This window comes from Orcinus orca, chromosome 2 (genome assembly GCF_937001465.1).
Source record: "Orcinus orca chromosome 2, mOrcOrc1.1, whole genome shotgun sequence".
In the NCBI taxonomy this organism is placed as follows: Eukaryota; Metazoa; Chordata; class Mammalia; order Artiodactyla; family Delphinidae; genus Orcinus; species Orcinus orca.
In genome coordinates, this window is record NC_064560.1 from 195,054,394 (window position 1) to 195,072,063 (window position 17,670).

Consider the following 17,670-nt stretch of genomic DNA (forward strand, 5'->3'; position numbering starts at 1 on the left):
TGAGGGGGAGCTCCAGGCATCGCTGTTCATCTCTGCTCTTTGGTCTCAGCTCAGGTGACATGTCTTCAGGGACACCTTCCCTGACCACCCTGTCTACAGTGGTTCCTCACTGCCCCATCACCTCCACTCACTCCCCATCCTGTTACCACATCTTATTCATTCCTTTCATGGTACTGACCGCTGTGTGAATGGATCTGACTAATGAACATATGTGTTTACCTCTGTGTGATTACCTACCACTTATGTACATGTTTATCTGTGCGCTATTATGTACTGTTTATGTACATGTTTACCTGTGTACAATTACCTACTGCTTATAAACATGCTTATGAGTGTGATTATGTACCATGGATGCATGAAGTTACCTATATTATCATGTACTATTTCTGTACCCACTTGCCTGTATGTGATCATGTACTGCTTTTTCATGTGTTTACTTGTGTGCCATTATGCACAATTTATGCACACACTCTCCTGTGTGATTATGTACTGTTTATATATGTGTTTACCTGTGCATTTGATCTGCACGTGTTTACCTGTGTATTCTTATGTACTTTGTATGTCCATTCTTACCTGTGCATGATTATGTACAATTCATGTATACACTTACCTGCCTGTGATCATGTAATGTTTATGTACACACTTACCTGTGTGTGATGATGTTACATTTATGCACACATTTACCTGTGTACTATTATGTATTGTTTCTGCACATGTTTACCTGGGCACCATTATGAACGTGCTTCCTGTATGATTATGAACTATGTAAGCACATATTTACCTGTGTCCTCTAATGCATCTCTTCCTCCAGAACACATGATTGGGAGAGAAGAGGTGTGTCCACTTTGGCCACTGCTGCTTCCTCAGGACCTGGCAGATTGGCTCCTGCAGGAACGTCTGCTCAATGAACAAATGTCTGGCTGAGGCTGCTGTAAAGCGCCCCTTACTGAGGCTAAATACGTGCCTCACAGCAATGCCCACCACTGCTCATGGCTGTGACCTTGGCATCAAGTCTGGTTCTTTTTGTCCACGAGAGCCAGTCTGATATCACAAGCCTGGGATCTGTGACTTTTGAAGGCAGAAGTCAAGTCACCCCCACGTCTCCCCTGCTACAGCTGGAACATCTTCAATTTCTTCATAGGAAAAATGTCATTGCAGACTCAGCTCAGCTATCATCTCTTCTAGGCGGAAAATCTACTCAAATGTAGTTCATCATTCCCGTTTCTTGGCATCTTTTTAGGACTGGATCACAACATCTACCATCTTCCCCTCCCTCTGGGCTACGCACACAATGGGTGGGATTGTCCTTGTCTTTATCTAGGCCATCGACAGAAACTTTGAATAGAACCTACCTAAGGATTAATTCCTAAAGGTCCCATGAGGCTGATTTTATCAGGAGTTTGGGAATAACAGATACACACTACTGTATATAAAATAGATAACCAACAAGGACCTACTATAGAGCACAGGGAATTATACTCAATATCTTGTAATAACCTATAATGGAAAAGAATCTGAAAAAAGAACATATATGAAAAAAGACTATATATATATAACTGAATCACTTTGCTGTATACCTGAAACTAACACAACATTGTAAATCAACTATGCTTCAATGAAAAGATTTTTAAAAATAAAAAAAAGAACACAATAAATAAAAGACAGTCTGACTCTTGAACCTCTCTGAGGTCACTTGAAGAGAAGATACCCCAAATATTCAGTCATTAAAAAAGATGTAATAGAAGCAGGAGGGGCCCTTACAAGCATGTGGTTCACCCACATCATTTTCCAGATGAGAAAACGCTGTGGTCCAGTAGGAAGTTGATCACGTGCAGAGGAGCAGGGCCAGGAGTATGTGCGGGTGACTGATTACTGGGATCAAGCTTGGAAGTCCAGGTCACACACCACAGAAAAGAGGGGCTGACCCTGACTTTGGGGGCCCAAAGGTGCCAGGGTAGAAAGTGAGAGCACTGTCCCTCTTGCTGCAAGCCTGTGGGATGAGGAGACTAGTGCAGTTCAAACACGCTGAGCTTCTTTTTTTCAGAACACAGGCTCCGAACGCACAGGTGCAGTGGCCATGGCTCACGGGCCCAGCCTCTCCGCGGTATGTGGGATCCTCCCGGACCAGGGCACGAACCCGTGTCCCCTGCATCGGCAGGCGGACTCTCAACCACTGCGCCACCAGGGAAGCCCAACACGCTGAGCTTTAAAGCTGGAGAAGCATGCTTTGTACGCCAAAACATCAATGATTGCCTGGGTTTGGTAGAGGGAGCTGAGGTGCAAAGCCAAGGGTCAGAGGTCAGAGGGCATGAATGGACAAAATGCCTGCACACTGAGGGGTGAATAGCAGAGACGGAAGCTGCGGCCAGCTCTGGCCAATACTAGCAGAGTCTGGGACAGAGCATTAGAGCCAGACAAAACCACAAACCAAACTGCTGAGTCTTAACCACCGAGGGGACCCTGGCCAACCTTTTGGAGATCCTTGGAGACCCGTGGAGAGAGGTCAGAAGCTCAAGTTCATTAAATCAACAGAGTGTCATTTAGGAGGCTGGGAGTGGGGAGACGTGGGTGTGGAGTGGCTGGTGGATCCAGGGAAGGTGAAGTTAGAGAGGATGGTTGAAGGGCAAAGAGGTGTAGACCAGCTGATGAGTAAGGAGGGAGACCACCAAGTCAGAGGAACAGCATAAGCAAAGACACAAAAATAAGATGGAAGGGGAAGGGTACGGGCAGGGGCAGGGAGTGGAACATGGCAGTGGGGGGTGGAATCTTCGTCCTTTACCTTTCCTGCCTCGGCCACTCAGATGCAGAAAGTTAACTTACAAATTTTCCTCTTCCCTATTGTGATCACAGCTTTTGAAACTTCAGCCAAGAATTGAAGGAAAAGTTGGGGAGAGAAAGACAATCATTCATATAGACACGGAGGGAAAGTTATTGGATTTTTGTTCATCTTTACAAGGCCAACTGAAAAAGAAGGGGATCATCGGTCAGCCTCTCCCGCTCCCCTCCGACCCTGCTCCCAATCACCTAAGCACAGCCTGGAGTGGGCATGGCATGTCTTCAATGTCTGAGGTCTTGGCTCTTAATCCACAGAACCCTGACTGGACCTCTCGCACGAGGTGGGGCATCTGTGAGTGGCAATGCTGCTGGACAGTCCACGGACCCACCTGGGCAGACTTGACAAGTCATGAAATCCAACCAGACCTCAGTTTCTAGATCTGTAAAATGGGTGTAATAACTTCTCACTGAGATTGTTGCAAATGTTATATGAGATTACATTTGTTTAAGGGTTCCAGGAACTGGGAAGTGCTCCATGACAGTGAGGACCAATCCGCCCATCTTTTCCCCCTAGCTTCTTCTTCATCACTATTATTGAAAATTAGTCCTGGGAAAAACAAGGATAGCACTTCTAAAATCAACTTCTCTTTTCCAAAAGTACCAGACCTTGGGATGCAGTAGTAGCTCATTTAATGCTCACCATTATCCTGAGAGGCAAGTATTTTTCTCTCTGGAAATGAGAAAATCAATGCTCTAGAATTTTCTTAGCTTTGCCCTGTGTCTGCCCGTCTGTGCACGGAGAGCCGAGAGCTGGAGCCACATCTGCCTATCCGTGTCCACCCCATTCCAGTCTGCTCCAGGCTGGATGTTTGACAGAGCATCTTCCTTGTGCTCCCGTGAGCAGCGTCTGTGACTTGGAGGGGGAGCTCCCTTCCCCTGTTAGAGCCAGGACATGGGCTGGCACCATCAATTTCCACGGTGGAGATATTGAAGCCCATGGGGAAGACGAGAAAGCCAAGGGAAGAAGGCTTTACTAGCTTGGCCAATGTCACTTAGCTAGGACACACAGAGCCAGGAACTGGTTTCGAGCCAAAGCTCTGTCTCTCCTTCCAACATTTCCTTGGGACTTCGATACAGCTGGGGGGACAGTAGTGACAGAAGGCAGTGAGAACAGCCAGTGATGAAACACCACATACATCCAGGGAGAGAGAAGAGACCCTGCGCTTGGGATGGCTTTTAAGAGAAGGCAGGGGTGGGACTGACCCTTGAAGGATAGGCTATCCTTGGAGAGGAGACCAGGACAAGCAGAGTAACTCGGTGATATCTATTTGACAAGCAAGATACAGACACATCTCAAAATAACATGTTTTAAGATTCAGCATTCTGATTCGTGGGAGCAAAAAACTGAAGATAAGTCAGTGCTCTGTCAACACACCTAGTCCCACACCTTAGCAGACCTCAGTTAGGAAACTTGGTTAAGACAGAGTAAACTAGTTGCAGTGCGCTGTTGTCATAATTATAGTAGTTATAATTTGTATCACCACTAAGCAGTAATAGAATTATTACTATTACTATATTTTAGTGTTAATGCTAATTATAAATAATCATAACCTTAGCAAAAACATCTCTGAACAGATCTTTAGAGGTGGTAATCATCCAGATATATTTTATCGCTCCTGAACCTCACAGCAAGCAACTTCCTTGATTACGGTAAGGACTTTGGTTCTTCGTATCCCAGCTCGGCCGCATCCTATCGGTGTGTCCTTCTGTGAGTCAGTAAGCCCCACAGAGACTCAGTTTCCTCGTCCGTGAAATGGGGATGATGATGCCTAGGGTACAGGATTCTCTGGAGAATAAAATGAGGCAGGAAGCAGTCGGTACAGAGCACTTAATGAGCACTGACTAAGCCACAGCCACTACTGTGATTCCGTCATTGTCACTGTCAGCATTGTGGTCACTGCCCCTTCTATGTAATAAGGACCCAGGGATTTCTAGGCTATCTTCAGGGGGCTCTGGCCGTCGAATCCCCCCACCCCACCTGCAAGTCCCCTCAGCTTCCTCCTGACCCTTCAAGGCACTGAGGGCTGGACCAAACCCCAACCCTACCAGTCAGCCTGCTGGGACCGGGCAGTGCCCACAACAAGGACTGCAGCCACGGGGCAGCTGAGTGTAGCCCCATTCACTGTGGACACCTTCCCAACACCACACTTCACAGCAATGACAGCTGGTGACATGCCGTGTTTCCCTTCAGACAGTGTTATTTGCCCAGCCGATGAATCCTGTGGGCAAGTTTTCCATAATTCCCCTTTAGGAAATAAAGATGCGGAGATCCTGGGAGGATCACTGTTATTGACATGAAACGCAGGAGCCAGGACGTCAACCCAGCTCGTAGGTCTTCCCCATTTGTGTTCTTTCAACCAACCCAGTGACATGTGGCCAGACTAGGCAAGGCCTCAGGGGGGCCGTTCTGGTATCCAAAAGCCTGTAGTTAGCTGCTCTGTCTTGTCCTACTCCTTCCCCTGAAACCATGTCCAGTAGCTTGGTCTCCAGGCTGGTCGGCTCAAAGTTTCATCTCCCTGAGAAAGCCTGACGGTTCAGCTCCGCTGCTGAGCTCCTCTTCTACCCCAAGGTTTCCCATTGAACACAGTTATCAGCTGCCAGAGGGGCTGCCAGGGTCACGTGGTCGGGGAGAGAACAAGCAGAAACCTTGGCTCTTCCGGAGTGTGAGAGGACATTGGGATTGATTTGAACAGGACGCGCTGTAAATTCCGGGTGTGTGCTGGAGAGGACCTCCCTAAGAAGCAATGACGGGAAAGAGAGAGAGAGAGAAAGAGGAGAAATAGAGAAAAAGAGAGGGAGAGAGGGGAAGCAAGAGACAGAGAGAGAGAAAGAGAGGAGGAGAAGAAAAAGGAGGGGAGGGAGAGTGGAGGAAGGAGAAGAGAAGCCTCTCATCCCCACTGCATCGTGCCCGCTTGACTTCATTTAGAGAATAGGAGCAAAGAGCCTGGGGTCAGAGGGAAACAAGGCAGTAGGTCAGCTCTAGCAACATGGTGAGACATTCTCCCAAAGCTACTTCGTCCTCTGGTCATGTGTATCTGAGGGTGTGTCTGGGTGTCTGTGTCTGAGTCTGAGTGTGTGTCTGTGTCTGAGTGTGTCTGTGTGGCTGTGAGAAATGACTCACTGGTCATCTCCTGACCCACCTGGTGTCTTAGCCAGCACACCTGCTCTGTGCAGCAGCCTGAGGATACATTCGGTCGCTCTGTCTGCTGATGGTACCCGTGGCCAGAACTCCTTATCCTCTGTACGGGCTTGAAGGAACCAAATTGCCTGCAAAATCTCCCTTTCTTGACTCTGCCATCGAGATGGACATTGGGCTCCCCTTTCCCCCTCTAGAGATGTCCAGGGCTTCTAGTGCTCGGGGGCTGCCCACTGGACAGGGCACAAAGGCCACTTCAGATCAGATCTTGTGAAAGCTTAAAACTCCTTTCCTGGCTAAAATGTCCTTTGGCGTCTATAAAAGAAACAGGGCAGGGTGCACCCCACTCCATCTGAACCCTGTCCCATGCCACAAAGATTTTCTCAAGTGCTCCGCATTCAGTAAAATCCCCAAGTCCGTTATGTCAAGTCCCCATTCCCCGATTTTAAAAGTCACATGCATTTTGATAGAAATTTAATCCCCATCTTCCTGATTTATTTACAGTTAAATCATCAAAATATTATTTTAAGGGTTGTTTGATGTCTAGGAAACCTTCTGAGGTCTTTATAATACGATTTCAAAGCCTCTTTCCTTAAAAGCCAGAAACTTTGCTGCATGTAAATCAACCCACTGGAGATGAGTGACTTTAGTCTAGAAATGTCAAGGCATCTGACAGGGGTTTGGAAGCAGCTGAAGTCCTCGCTGCACTCAATAAGAACTGCAGTCAGACCCACAGAACTTTCCTTTGTAACGTTCCCTGTAGCCCTTAGTCAGGTATTCAAAGGCTATCATTTGTGCTAAATGTTTCATCAAAAATCAACGGTTGTTTTCCATTGTTCCCCTTCTGGGGAAGGGCAGGGAATGACACTTCCTGGGTGCCCTGGGCCCTGTGTTTGGCACTTCAAACACAGACCCTCCTATCATTGCTATTGGCAGCCTGATGCCATGAGCGTTCATGATTCTGTTTCACAAAAAGGAAGCAAGCTCTCCAGGAGGTGAAGGATCTTGTCCGTCTGATTCTATGTCATCTGATTCCATGAAATTGAAACTCAGGTTGTTCAGACACACAAAAAAAGTGCTTCTCCATCCACATTACCTTGCCAGTACCACTCCCCAGGGGTGGTCCAAAAATGGGGATAGGCATGAGCTGCCAGCTGTGGCCATGAGCCCTGCATTTATTTGGAGACTTGCAAGTGTACAAATGTCTTAAACAGTCATCAGGGGAGTTCCAGGGGAGAGAAGTGCACATAGGACACACTGCAGAACCCTAACCAAGTAGTGATGCTTATTTTAAGGCTGCTTACCATTATTCTCAATTATTTTATTGATTACTGTTTTTACTATCAATTATTTCACTGGATTCTCCCAACACATTTTGAAGAAGGTAAACTGAAGATTATTAACTGTAGTTTGCAGATGGGGAAACTAAGTAATGCATTAAGAACAAACAGACTCAAAACTGCTCTTAGTGTTAGCAGGGGGTCAGAAAGGAGATGCAAGCAGACCCACAGGGGTGTACCTTCCGTGTGGGCACCCTGCAGCACATTCTCTAACTAATTTGGTAGCTACTAGCAGCATGTGGTTACTTCTTTGTTAATTAATTAAAATACAGTTAAAAATGTCATTTCTTGGTCACACTGACTGCATTTCAAGTGCCTGTTATCCACACATGGCGGATGGCTACTCTACTGGGTAGCACCATTGTGGAAGATTTCCACAACAGCAGAAAGTTCTATTGGGCAGCCCCTGTCTGAAGGCTCTGCACAGTGGCCACTTGTGCCAGGCATTTTAAATTAGTCATTGTGACATAGAGAACAGACTTGTGATTGCCAAGGGGCTGGGGTGGGGGTGGGCAGGGAGGCATGGATTGGGAGTTCAGGATTAACAGATGCAAAGTGTTATACAGAGAAGGGGTAAACAACAGGTCTTACTGTAGAGCACAGGGAACTATATTCAATATCCCGTGATAAACCATAATGGAAGCGAATAGGAAAAAGAAAAAAATATATATATAGTATATATATATACATGTATAACTGAATCACTTTGCTGTACAGCAGAAACCAACACAACATTGTAAATCAACTCTGCTTCAATAAAATAAAATTTAAAATAAGTAAATAAAAAATAAAAAAATAAATGAGCCCTGAGTAGCGTCCCTCTTTTCCTTGACACCCTTCTGTGAGCTGCCCTCCTGACTACCGTCAGGGGTTCCCGTGACCTCCCCTCCGGTCCCTCCGTAATCCGTGGCCCAGCGGTAAGCTGTGTCTAAACTGGGGCGGGAGGACCCGCAAGGGCCGTCTTCCCCAACAGCTTAAACGCTCCCGGGCGGAGCGGTGCGGCCCCTCGCTCTGCCTGGCTGTGTTTCAGCTAATCTTCTGCAACGGGGGAGGAGGGGCTCCGGGGGAGGAAGAAGGCTTCTGGAAGGTGAGGCACAGCAGGGAGATGAGGCATCTGCCACGGAGGCAGACATCTGTGCCCAGACAGATGAGTTCCACCGATACGATCTCTGTCACTATCCCTGTGAGAGATAAACAACTTGCCAGAGCAGCCCTCAGGAGGAAGTGCCCCACCGAGAAAGTGGTGTTCAGAGGCCAGACTCTCAGCCCCTGCGGTCGGAGAGCCAGGGCGAGGAAGGCGGGGGAGGGGAAGGAGGCAGCCTGGCTCCGAGCAGGTGACAGGAGTCACAGGGCCCAATGCCACAGATGTCACGAGAGAGAAATGTGTGAGCGTTGGCACATGAGGGGAGAGCGCTTCTGTGAGAAAGAAGAAAAAAAAAAAAAAAACAGCAAAACGAGAGAAGCTGGTGGTGTGAATGTTTAGCTCTGTCTCTTGTATCAAAATGGGGTGTATTTTGAGACTGAAATTGGGATTTATATCCTGAACCAGCTTCTTATCAGTTCTGCAGGGCTGAGTAACTTCTCTAGACTCAGCTTTACCATCCATAAAATGGGATATCTGTTTTAAAAATGCATCACAAGGGTGTAGCAAGATTTCTTCTGGAAGCAGAATCAATCAGTTCTTTTTCCATGGACCAGCTTAAGATGGAGGGTGGATGGATGGATGGTCAGATGCATGATGGTTGGATGGATGGATGAGTGGATAGATGGATGGATGGGTGGATGGACACCATGGGTGGATGGATGGATGGTCAGATGCATGATGGGTGGATGGATGGATGAGTGGATAGATGGATGGATGGGTGGATGGACACCATGGGTGGATGGATGGATGACTACGTGGATGAATGGATCGATGGATGCATGGATGGATGACGGAAAGATGGCTGGATGAAGAGTTAGACATGACTTATCTAAGTCTTTCTTTATGACATGCCTTTCTCTTCCAGAAGACGGAGAACTTTCCCAGGAGAGGGGCAGGGTCCATTTCAGTTTTTCACCCTGGAGCAGCTGGTGTAGGACAGATCCCGGCACATCTACTCATTAGAACTGGAAAGAAGGAAAAGAGGGAGAGAGACAGGAAAGGAGAGAGGGAAGGCAATGAGAGCATACAATTTAAACCTGAATTATTTGTATAAGGCCCTTTCTTTAATATATTGTCTATTTGAAACAAGTTTAGAAGATGATGATATCTGGAGATTTGAGCTTGGCTTTAGGGTAGTGTTGCAAATAAAAACATAGGACACCAAGTTAAATTAGAATTTCAGGAAACTAAGGGATATCTTTCTTAGCATGTTTTGTACAATGTTTGAGAGACACTTATACTTAAAAATATGTTGCTAATCTGAAATTCAAATGCAACTGGGCGACTTGTGTTTTACACTGGAATCTTAGCTTAGGGAAAAGGAAAAAATAACAGGCCTTTGGGCTAGTTATTAATCTATGCATATTGGAGCACATTTTACCAAAAAAGCTACCCAATGGGATTCAGGGCAAAAACTTAGTTAATAATAAAGGCACACCTTTTCCCAGAGCTCATTGTACAGACATCTTCCCCAAGGAGAGCCCAATCACTTAGTCAAATACGTGTAATATCACCCTAAATGTAGCCAATGGTTACTAACACTCGTGACTCGAAACTTCTGGAAGGACTCGGAACTTGCAGTATGAAAGTGGATGTCAGAGTGAATGGGCATTTTCAGAGTGGATGGAAATGTTTAGCCCACAGGAGAACAGACAGGATGAACCCAACACTAAACCTTTAGGGACTGACCAAGTCTCTAGTTCTCCCTTTCGATAGTGTTCCCACCTAGAAGCAAAAGTGGCTCAACAGACTTAGCGGAAACAGCAGAGAGTTCCAGAAACATCTGTTTTGATATAGTTACAGCATTTCTTCACCAATCAACCCTTTGTCACACAGTGGTACTTGGCAGTATTATTTCTCCTTCTCTCACATATTTACCTTAAGTCTGCATTTCTCTATCACATTCCCTCTCGGATACAAGCAGTTATTTCTGAGTTGGTCTTTCCTTTCTGTTATTACCCACTAAAGACTACCCTAGCAGCATGGAGTCCTAATTTTTCATGATAATCCAGCTAATCTAAGTACACCATTTATTCTTCCCCTTTATTCTTTTCCATGTTCTCCAAGTTCCCATTTGTGAAGAGACGTTCATCAGAGAATTCCCCCAATATAAGGAACAATTAAAGGTACAACTTTCTTTTGAAAAATTAGGAACAGCTAAAACATTTTTTACAATATAATATATGTGTGTGGAGGTATTCACATCCTTTACCAACTCCCTTATGTTGTATCACTTTTTCTGGCAATATTTGATCCCATAAAGCCCTTTTGTCAAGACGCCTCTCCTTCCCATTCTGAAATGATCTTTTCAGAGAGTGGCAGTGATGGTACAATACACTGGAGTTGCTATTATTAAAAATTACTACTTTTTTTTTTTTACTCTGTTGCTTTTGTGACCCAGTGGGATTTTGATTCCAGACATTCTACTTGCTTGACATCCACTGGGGAAGTGATGAAACCATTCATTATTTAAAAGTTTGGAAGCCACAAGAACTACAGTATCTAACCAGATTGGATTGACTTTTTAGCTCTTTTGATTAATAATTCATAAACCTGAGGATATGTGGATTGGGTGAGGACTAACCTGCTAACAAAAGGAGAGTAAGCAGTGAATGTTAACATGGCTTTGTGTTATTCTACTTATACTTCGGACCAACAAAACAAACCCATGTGTCATGGAACCTGTTTCATAGTTTCAATCCACAATCAATATTTCATGATTAATGGGCCCATATGTTCACACAGGGCCCCTGCCATACAAAATTTGCACACGTATCTCCCATGTGATGATTTACAAAATGCTTTCTCTGGAATGAAAGGGTTTTGCTTTCTCTAGTGAGAACTCCTGCTCATCTCGTTTTCCAAATTGTTTTGCTTTTAACATTTCCTTTCTGGATTTCATAAAAGGTGGACACCTCTGTTGTATCAAATAAGCGTTTGGACCTCCAAGTGGCAATTTACTTTGGAAAGCCATTGGAAATTTCTGCAAGTGGTGAAACATATAAGAGAGGGTTATGCAATTTGCAAATGACACATATCTTTTTAAACCTGGCTAATATGATACACTATAAACATTATTTCAACTGGCATCTGAGCACCTGATTTTTTGTTCTGCTTCTGTCATTTATGAGGTGTGTGACCTGGGTGGAGCAACTAACTGCTTCCTCTCTCTGAACTTCATTTTCTTAATCTATTATGTGATGAATAAAACCAACCTTTCGGTATTGCTGTGAAAAATGGAGCAAGATTATCTGAAGAATCTACACAACATGGGTTTTATAGCCGTTCCCTCATCATTTATGATTTGAATATGTGTTGTTATTATTATTAAATATTATTAATGTTATTTAAAATATGTTATGAGTCAATAAAACAATATTAAGCCTCACTGCTGGTAAGATGTACAGTGTATGAAAAGCACTTTATAATGTTTTAAAGCAACTGTCAGGAATTATCATTAGGTTTTGTCTAGAATTTAAAGGGGTCTTTCATGTGTAACAGATGTAAAACTTTTGCTTCTAGGAAGTTCATCATAAGAAGAGAATTAGCTTAGTAATTCATCAATGCAGGGCATTCTAAAAAAATAAAGCATAAGAAAGTTCATTCTACCAGTTTTCTCAGAAAACTCCCACCTTCTGATTGTGTGAGGTCAATTTTAGCTAATCCTTAGGAAGACTTCACATCAAAGTCCCTACTTAGGAGACTCTGATAAACTGACCCCAAGATGTAAATTGGTTCCGCCACTATGGAAGACAGTATGGAGGTTCCTTAAAACTAAAAATAGTTACCATAGGATCTAGCAATCCCACTCCTGGGCATATGCCCAGAGGGAATTTTAATTTGAAAAGATTCATGCACCTCAATGTTCATAGAAGCCCTATTCACAATAGTCAAAACGTGGAAGCAACCTACATGTCCATCAACAGATGAATGGACAAAGAAGATGTGGTACTTATATACAATGGAATAGTACTTGCTCATAAAAAAGAAATAATGCCATATGCAGCAACATGGATGGACCTAGAGATTATCATACTACGTGAGGTAAGTCAGACAGAGAAAGACATATACCATATGATATCCTTATACGTGGAATCTAAAATGACACAAATGAACTTATTTACAAAACAGAAACAGACTCACAGACATAGAAAATAAACTTATGGTTACCAAAGGGGAAAGGTAGGGGAGGGATAACTTAGGTGTTTGGGATTAGCAGATACAAACCACTATATATAAAATAGATAACTAACAAGGTTCTACTGTATGGCACAGGGACCTATACTCAATATCTTGTAATAACCTCTAAAGGAAAAGATTCTAAAAATTATATATATATGAATGTATATCTGGATCATTTTGCTGTGCACCAGACACTAACGCAACATTGTAAATCAACTACATTTCAATAAACATTTAAAAATAAATAAATAAATAAATTTAAAACATATTTATATTTCACAGATTTCAAATAAAACAACAGCTACCACCTACCAAACATCCTGATGTACTGAGACTCACATCCTGAGACCTCTGACTTGCAAAACCTGCCACCCTGCCCTGCCTTCTGCCCAGTGACCACCCTCAGGCATCGTGAGAAGGGCGACTGCATTCAGCCCGTTTAGCTCACCAGAACTGGAAATGGTCTGGCTTTTTCTTTGAGGAAAAGTTAAGGCAGTGCAGGAAGACACCCTGGTATGGCATCTGTTGTCATCGTTTACAAGGGAACACACTGAACTATGAACATACACAACTCGAACTTTCCTTCTGTCAAACCTGAAAAACAGTAATTGACTTCCAAATTCCACATCCAGTGTCCTCAAAATTAAAGGTAGAAGAAGGTTTACATTCTGGTCCCTTTTAGTGAACTAGAAGGGGAAGCAAGCCTCCCTCAATTTTCCAGAATATTTTATTACCTAGGACTTCCATTCTTAGAACTTGGAGGTGAGGGATAGTTTCACCATGGTCCTTTGGCTATGTGATTCCTAAGCCCCTAGAAAAACCCCACAGATTTTCTTTTTTTGGGGGGGAGAGGGAAGATGGGATCTTCCCAGACATGTAGCCTTTTTCCTGCCAATGGACCCAATTTTTTCTCCTTTCCCTGAGATTAGAGACTGGGGGCAGAGAAGCAAGGGCAGTCCTACACCCTCACCTTTCTGACACCTACTGTGCAGAATAATGAGGATGAAAAGAAGCATGGATGGAAAGTTTCAAATCCAGCTCCCAGCAAAGAGAAGGATCTCAGTTCCCCTCTGTTCTATGCGTTAGTGTTGATGGTATTTGTTGCCAGTATCAGTGCAGTGCCTTCCATCCTCAACTGTCAGGTGCAGAGACAGAAGCCTGGAGAGGGACAGAGTGCCATTTGCCCAAACTCACACACACTGTGGTCCAACCCTGGCCTTCCTCTTGCATCCCCAGGCTGCTTGTCCCCAGCACGGAGAGGAAAAGAAAAGATAGACATGCTTGGAGCCCCTACTAGGTGCCAGGTGATGCACCAGGGACACTCCTGCACTTTCTGACTCCACATATTCTGCAGGGGACTCTCCCTCTATCTTTTTGTTGGGCTAGGGTCCTGCCCCCCCTTCTGGACATATTTTGAGCATTATCTCCCAGCCCTTCTGCCCCAGCGTGGTGAGCTGCCTGCCATGGAAGGAGGTCATCCATGACTCTCAAGCAGGTTTCTGTCACTGCAAATTCCAAACAGCATTTAACAGAAATTACCAACATTTGTCTTGGTGCGTTTTGTTTTTTTTTTTGTTTTTTAACCCATCAGGAATTAGTAAGAGCAATCATCTGCCTCTCATCAATTACTTCCCCCCATATCTTTTGCATTTTCCTGCAGAACCATTTTGCAAGTATCACAGAGAGATCTTTAGAGATAATCTGGTGATTATTGCAAATTTAGCCTCTTACACTACAGGCATTAAGAGCTGAAAATTGCCTGAAGTCCACTGTTGTACACCCAATCTGTACCTCTGGACTCCTGTCCCAACGTGAAAATGCAAACAGAGGAGAGATTTAGAATCGTTTTGACAGTTCATAAAATTAAGCAGGGATTAGGGATTCACTTTTTTAAAATAATGCCAGAGGGTGCACACAATGGTAATCGTATCATCCTGCAACAGGTCCAGTCAAAGTTGAGTGGACTATCTAGGAAGAAAGAGGGAAAATGTCAGGTTATTAAATCTGCCATGTATCAGCTGCTGAAAATCCATTTTTTAAACTCTAAATGAACTGTCTGCCTAATGGAGACGCTATCCCCAGCTCCCCAAACCAATCCGTCCTTCTCTTGTGTCTGTTTTGTTCAGACAATACATGATTTAGCTCCGATGACTGTGCACATGACTACATCTAGTCAGAGGGGATGATTGTATAAATATGCATGTAGTACAAATAGTTTAATTTTAATTGGGACAGAGTAGCTGATGTTGAAACTATTTGCATAATTTTGAATATTGAATGTGATATCAAGCATGTGACTGGCTCTATTAAATACCAAAAAAATGCACTCATTTTAATTGCATTGTGGGACAGGAGTCTAAGTACCAAATTATGTGCTTCTGTTCCTTCTCCTAAGTGCTATATAATTGTGACCAGTAGATTCCCTTCCCAGAGAGTTACTTCCTTGGAGGATTTTTAGACCAAAATGATCTTTAAAGTGTTGTTTTGAAAGATCAGTGGTCAGATTCTCCTTCATGGGCCAAAGAAGAGCTCTTGATTCTCAATGCATTAGTCAGTAAAGTCTAGGATAGGCTGCAGTAAAAAACACTCCCAAATCTTGATGGCATAACATAATGACAGCTTATGGTTTGATCAAGTTCTATGTCCCATGCAGCTCAGTATGGGATCTCATCCATAGATCTATACTTACACAGATTCCACCGTCTTGTAAGTGCTTTACCTGAACACAGCACCTTCTCATTTGCATGGTAAAGACAGAGATTCCTGGAGTCTTCTACATTTTTTTCCAGAAGTCTCAAATGTCAATTCTATGCACAACCCCTCTCCAGAAGTAACCTCATGGCCCTGCTTAATTGCAAGGGTGCTGCGATGTATGGCAAAGCATGTGCAATCAAGTCTGCCATAATAAAGTCATAAAATGTTCTCTTCTCTTTGATAAAAGAAGATGAAAGTAACAAGTTAAAACTTTAAATAGGGACAGCGTGAGCCGTGAGTGACCCCCAAATATATAATTTTACACTTGAAAAGGGATGAAACAGTGGGTTTTCTTCACTGTTTAAAGTTCTGACTCAACTTCCCACCCAGCCCCTAACGAGGTGACTGAATCAGTGTTGCATCACTGCTGTTCACAGATACCCAGAGAAGATGATGGGAATCATGAGAACACCTATTCTCTTAGGTGTTGAAACCTGGTTGTGAGAAGTATCATCTGAAAGAAGTGAGATGGGGCTTTATTGCAAAGAATAAAAAGGTAGAAGCTCACAGAGAGTAGATACCTGCCCAAAGTCTTGAAGTTCTTTCTCTTCTCAATCTAGGGTCATATTTCCAACACCCACAGTCTCCATAAGCACCATGTGCAGTGCCTGTCAGAATCTCAAGGGTCATGCCAATGTCCAAAGGAAAATCCGGAATCATGAAAAATTCAATTTAAGGTAGGAGAGAAGGACATTAGAGTTTGTTAGCTTCAACCTTGCAAATAAGCTTGAACTTGCTGTTTTAATTATACTTCTAAACACACACCCAGCACCCATATAAATTATCTAAATGAGCATTCTGGATCTAAACCCTACAAAAAATTGAACTCCTTATTCCACACCTCTGACACCAGCTCCAAATCTATGCCTCTCCCTCCAAAGCCCTGGAGAATGATGAATTGGAAGGTCCACCCAGGGAGGAGAACCTGGACTTAATCAAAGACTTTCCCCATCCCTAAAGTAGAGAATCTGAGAATCCTCTTCATATCTGGCCAGTGGAATTTCAGAATTGATAAGGACTAATGTAATGGGTGCTTCTTACTCTTCCCTTCTTTAATAGGGGTATTATTGCTCTTTCCCTGATCCTCTCCTTCTAACACACTTGTATTGGCCATGGTGGTGGGTTTACAACTAACTCGTATTTTTATTCAGTAAGAGTCATCCTCAGGCTTCACTTATTGACAAATATGATACCCTGGATTTTGATCCCTAACACAGAGATTTGGCTAAGACTTTTGGAGAAGGGATGAGTCCATTATGCAGGACTGAAGAAGGAGGGTGAATACTTGTGACCAATGGGGCAGATGGTGAAAGACTACATAATTGTGAAAACATTTTCTGTCCCTCCTAAAAGAGCAGCCCTTGTGGAAATATAATCCTTTCTGCCACAATGATGCCAGTCTCAGTCACATAGTTTGTTGTGGCCAAGAAAATGTGAGTGGGAGTGACATGTGAGGTTCTGAAGGGAAGTGTTTGGAATCCTCGTATGGCTCTGCTCTCATTCTTTTCCCTCATCCACAAGATCAGTATGTCTCAGATGAAGAGGGGGTGCTTCAGAGTCACAGAATTTATGTGCTTCCTGATATGAACATAAATATGAGCTACAAATAGCTCATATTTGTTGTTGCTGTGAACCACTGTGGCTTTAGGATTTTTTGTTACTCTGGCATAGCTGACTGATACAAGTAGCTAATTCCTATGGAGACCACCACACATTTCCCTGGCATCAAACCCTTCCTTTCCATCCAAACTGCCACTGCTTTGGTTCAAGTCACCATCATATTTCTTCTTGAGTTTTGCAGAAGTATTTTACATAATTTCTCTTCCTCTGTTCTTGCTCCCCTCTGCTCCATTATCCATGTGTAGCTGGAGTAATCTGAAAAATGCAATACCTGTCTCCTCCCTTTTCTCCTTAAACCCCTTCAATGGCTCATGTGGGCTTCACAATGGAACCCAAACTGCTTTCTGTTTCTCCAAAGTCCCTCATCATCTAGTCCCTGACACTGGGGCAGCATTCCTATCTCTCTTTCACTCGCTCCATTCCAGCTCTCACATATGTGCTACAGTTCTGCTTATTTCAGTCTTTACACATGCTTCTCTCTTCCTCATTTTCTCTCTTTGGTTAATTCTTCCTCATGCATTAAGTGTCAGCTCATGCTTCACCTCCTTTATATGTCCTTCTCTGACCAGCCTTCCCTTATGGACAAAACTTATTGCCCCTTTCTGTGGTTCCATGGCATCCTGTGCTTGCTGCCATTCTTCCCTGTTGCCTTCTCCTCT